Genomic DNA, 5704 nt, shown 5'->3' on the forward strand with positions numbered 1-5704 from the left:
GGAACTGTGGTGCAGACAACGGGCCCAGTCTCAGTCCTAGTCGAATTACCGGATGGTCGAGTTGTTCGACGACATCAGGACCATATGCGGAAAAGCCACAGCCAAGACCCAACAAAGCCAAATCCTGAGATTTTAGTACCAGGAGTGGGGTCGGAGGTAGATTGCACAACAGACGCAACCCAACCGAGTAGCCCAACCAAGCCGGTCGTGAGTTCGTCTGATGCACAAGAGGCTAAACCATTACGCCCAGTCCGCGACCGACGTTTACCCGAACGTTTCAAAGACTATGAACTTTAAAACGTATGACACTGCTTTTGAACATTGATTAGCGATCGGCAAGAATCATTATGTGAAAAACATTTGATTGATTTTATTACGCTTCTGCTCAGTGTTTCTTTTTGTTTTGTTTGGAATAGCAAAAGTCTTAAGGGGGAGGAATGTTATAATCTAGTCACGTGCGGAGTCATGTTATCGGTAATCGGATATCCATGTTGTGTAATGTAGGATTTCAATTCATTCTTCTTCGTGATTATTAAAGCATGTAGATCTACAATTCGCTTTACCTTGATTTATTACATAACTGGAAAGCGCAGACGGCTGCAATCTCTTTTTTTACCGATTACCGCGATCCAAAATTTATGAAAACCGCAAACCGCTTAGTCTTATAAAACCGCAATACCGCAGGTTAAAATAACGATTTCCGTAAAACCGCACCAAAAATAACGCAAAACCGCATGACCGCAAACCCTTACGCCCCCCTCTTGAAATATTCCGTGAGCATGTTGGTTACTTCATACTTGCATTTTGTATTATTACGCCGGGCCCGGCTGTTTGATTTACTGTTGCAAGTTATGCTGCTTGTTAACACGGGTGTCATATTTATCTTTGTCCGGCTTCGCCAGAAATAGCTGTAGCTTTCCTGGTTGAAAGCTATGAGTATGTCTTAGAGAAATGAGAGAAATAAATGTCCGAGAGAAATAAATGTCAGAGATATTGTCCATCGTCCATCGTCCATCGTCCATCGTCCATCATCCATCGTCCATCGTCCATCGTCCATCGTCCATCGTCCATCGTCCATCGTCCATCGTCCATCGTCCATCGTCCATCGTCCATCGTCCATCGTCCATCGTCCATCGTCTATCGTCTATCGTCCAGAATCCACCGTCTGGGTTTTAGTACATGCCAAGCCAGTGCATGCCTTTTTCAGTTAATTAGTACTCAACGTCTGCCATCTTTAGGTAAGACATGATTCACCTGCAGCCAACCGCAGCGCATGCAAATGCTCAGAGCGGTTATGACGTAACAAAAGGCTTGTGCAGGATGTAAGGATCACTGACCCTCGTAATAATCGTAACATAAACAATAGTGTGTAGATTGCACACAAACTGTGTATCAAGGGACCTTATTATATTATTCTTATGTCGCTAAATCTTCAATCGTACCTCAAATTCTCAGTCAAGCTGCTTCCTATCCCGTTTGGGGGCCACTGGTCACCGTTATAAGACGTGAAAAGAACTAAAATGATAAAAGAACTATGTTGCAACGAGCCTTTCAGCAAGCTCTCTTGCCAGTTCTTAAAGTAGGTGGCGGAGAGACTAGCCCTACACTTAGTTCTGCCAGGAGAGCTTGCTTGCAGAATACACTCTTTTTTTTATGAAAGAACGTCTAATTTTGTGGAACTGAGGCTAACGTTCTTATATACTTTTGGCGATTTGAGGCTGAAAACGTTCTTTAGATGTTCTTAAATTTACATGGTATACATGGTCAACTACCTTGATAGACTTTGTATCGCCTGATGACTTTGATGGTGCTAGTTATTACAATTCGAAATGTGTGTCATGCAATAAGAAAACCATTGTTAATGTTATACAAAACATGCCCTCAAGCATTTGGGTTAATTTAATATCTTTTGTTGCCTTTTTTATGCTTGTCTTTTAATAATATACCGATTAGCAAAACAAAAAAAGTTCTTAATCGACTCTCAGCCTGAGGAATTCTTAATACCTTCTTAAAATTTTGGTCAATCTCTGCCTGAACGCTCTTATAAATAAACGGCACGAAATGCATGCAGAAGCGATGACGTTTAAAAATTGTTCCTAGAAGATTGGAACGTGAGCAGTCAAACTGATTCTTAAACTTTTGGGTTAGAAATTTTAGGGGTTTACATTTAGGGTAGTCCATTGGTGGTTCATTCAAGTAGTTCATGTACCAGGTCCATCTTGTTAGTCCATGTGCTAGGGGTCAGCGAAATGTACCAACCCAAGTAAAAAGCACTCCGCTGAAAAGTTCCTCTCTCTGAAATCAACACCTTATTTATTCCTCACCTCCAGGATTTCGCGCGGCCATTTTTTTCTCGCGGTTTTCTTTCGCGTCACGCACGACGGACTAAGCAAAAGAGGGACTTCTCGTAGTGTAAAACCAAAATAACTACCCTGGCCAATCACTGAAAGGACGCAGGCAATCTAGTAAACCACTAGATTCGAAGTAAAAACACGAAGCTGACGCGAAGCGCGAGAACTTTTACGGGAGAGTTAGGATTGGTTTTTGTCAGTTACTTCTGATTAGATGACAGAGGCGGTGGAGCGAGTGTTTCTTTTCCACCACTTAGCTTAGTGAGGCAAAACCAAAGCAAACATATATGGCGAACGCAAACTAACTTTCCACGCTCAAGTGAAAACCGCTCGGTACGTCTCACCCGTATAATTCATCTAGGTATCAAACACGAGATGCATCAAAGAGACGAACTTGTCCGAACTGTGAAACCTCTTAGTCAAAATCGACAATCAAGCGACCAAGAGTCTTTCTCACATTGTACCCAATCAATGGAACTCCGTTAATCTTTGCTACCGACGGGCCACAATTATCTGGCCGGGCTGGCAGTAAAGGAATCCTCCATAAGGAAAGGGCTGACAGACCTTTTGTTCGAGCCAGAATAAGGTGTCCGTAGTAAATGGGATGACCGAATTAACGGGGCGGGCTTGCGCTCATTATTTGTTGAGGGATAGGTGTTTGTGGCACTCACCGGGAATTCCCCCTTTCTTGCGGGAATACCCATCGTTTCTACCGAAGCCTCCCCACTCTTCAATTACTGCGCCTTTCAATAACATGCGGACTCTAAAATTCGAAGCTCAACCGACAAATGCGTTTTTCGCTACCGTCAAATCAAATATTCGGCGGCTCCTCCCAGCTTCCGACTACTGCCGAGCGTGAGGTAATCAAATCGTTGAGTACAGTTCACACAACGAAACAGTGTTCGGCAGTAGTCGGAAGCTGGGAAGAGCCGCCGAACATTTGATTGACGGTAGCGAAAAACGCATTACATTTGTCGGTTGAGCTTTGAATTTTAGAGTCCGCATGTTATTGAAAGGCGCAGTAAGCTAACAAAAGTAAATTAGGGCCCCGGGCGCTAAATAGAATCGATTACTGGGTATGTCTATTTTCCTAGTATGGAGCGCTGGCCGGGGACATTGTGTTGGGTTCTTGGCCTGGGCAAGACACTTTTTTAGTGCAGAGTGCACTATTGGGATGGTTATGGGGGTTGCCTTCCGCTAAGGCGCTAAGGTGTAAACTTTAATGTTTGTTTAATTAATTAATTTCAATTAATTAATTAGTTTAGAGGCAAGGAAGTAGTGGGGGTAGGGTGGGAAAGGTACATGTGTACTCTACGTAAAACACATTCCATCGCCATCGCTTAACTTTGAACATCGCAAAGCTATATATTTGTTTCAGGTAACCCCTTGCTCTCCTTGTGGTACCATTCTCCTTAGAACAAAACTAATTTGTCCTAAACGCATGCGTAGATTAGTTAGGGTTCGTGGCTTCTATATTAGGTGAAGGATACATTGCATACGGAATCACGCACAAATGTTGAGTGGTTTTCCTTATGGTAGAGCTCAACATGTAAGACGCATGCGTTCTAGCATTGTTAGTGTTATACACTATCTTTACACGCAGTATTTTATATATCGTGTCATGTGACCAAGGACGGCAGTTATTTTTCAGGTAGGGCCAATTGTCCCTTTTTATTGCAAAAGTGAAACGTTACTGTGGCTGCGTAGCTTTTAGAATTACAAACAGGTCGGTTCAACAAATATCATCTGCTGTTTTCAATCTACAATAGTGTGCTTGTCAGGGTTCAAATTTATTGCTTCTCCTTAGCGACTTGTTTATTTCTTGCCTTAATTGTGTCTGTAAGAGAGACCAAAAAGTTCTCAAGTTAGTGGCGTTAATACTCCGCAAATTGTAAATTTGTAACAAAAGAAACCAGGAAAATGCTCAAATATTGCTGCAGACGCCGTGGCACCTCACGAAAGTTCAAATTAATTTAATCAGTCTTTGAGGAGACTCATTCATATCGGCCAAGTAGCGCTGTTTATCTTCAATACTTTTCGTTGAAAAGCTTCTCAGCCATCAATATCGTTGTGTGTTAATTTTGAATTGTTTTATTGTTAACAACAAAGGTGGCAACAGAAAAAGAAAGTGGTATTTCGTGACTATCTGATAATTAAATTAGTTCTTGTTCATCGGTAAAAATTTGCATTTTTAGTAAAACATCGTTTCTGTTCCGTTTCTTCATCACTACATCAGATATTTAACTTTCTTTCATTTATCTCCAAAAAACAAGGACATCTTCCGTATGTTTTGGAGAAAACAGGGGTTTCATATTACATGGCTTTGCGAGGAAAACAAAAGTATCAAGTTACAAAGTTGGCGTGAAGAGCTAAATTGTCACGTTTGCTGCTTCAGCGTATTGTTGAATTTAAAATGAACGAAAATCAACTTAAAGCACCAGTAGTAATTAATTTGTGCGTAATGTTTGGACCTTGAATGAAAATACAACCTTGAAACATACACACTGCAAAGGGGAAAAGCCGTAGCAGACTACCAAGGTAGACACAAACCGGAAGTGAACCGAGCAGGGGTGAGTACTTATGGGACTACTGTATCAGAGCTATCAATTGCGCTCTGCACTATCTGAGATTGTCTCACTAGTTCTCAGATCAGAGTGCCTCTCTCCATTCAACCTCGTTCCCAGGTCCAAGCCAGGGAAAAGGCCCTGGGAACGAGGTTGCCTCTCCATTCAGCTGTATAAATGGATATCGGGGAATTTAAGGCTGTTGATATTCCAACGATGGAACGGCATCCCATCCAAGGGGGAGTGAAAAAACGCCTAATCGCTCCAGAAACCGGGATAAGCTCCGGGGGTACTCCCTTATATGGACTATAGGGGTATGTGCGACAGGATCAGATTGCTTGTTTCTTGATCATGAGGTTCTCGATCTCTAAATAGGATATCATTTTTGCACCTTTTTAATAAGTTGGCATTGTGTTCCCAGTGTGATCGTTAATTGTATAAGCTTAACCCGGCAGCTAAAATTGCAGTGCGTAAATGCCCGGCTAAACAGAAAATAACTTTTATCCTTGATCCTTAACTTCCAATGTTACAGAAAGGAAATGTTATAAAGTTGACCTGTTCACGACATTCTTAGTTTTTGGTTTCCCTTGACTTGAGTTTTATTCTTCGGGTTTGGGCCTTAAATAGGGTATCAATTTTCTTTTGCTTTGTCCTTAAATACGGTCAGGGTTGAAGACCCTTTGCGGCACACACCTATCTGAAATTTATGAGAGTTCTCTGCGCCCCCCCCCCCCCGTCCCCCGCCTCCCTGGGTTAACCTCCGCCTGTGCGCGAGCGGTTGCGTTTCGC

This window comes from Orbicella franksi, chromosome 13 (assembly GCF_964199315.1).
Source record: "Orbicella franksi chromosome 13, jaOrbFran1.1, whole genome shotgun sequence".
Lineage (NCBI taxonomy): Eukaryota > Metazoa > Cnidaria > Anthozoa > Scleractinia > Merulinidae > Orbicella > Orbicella franksi.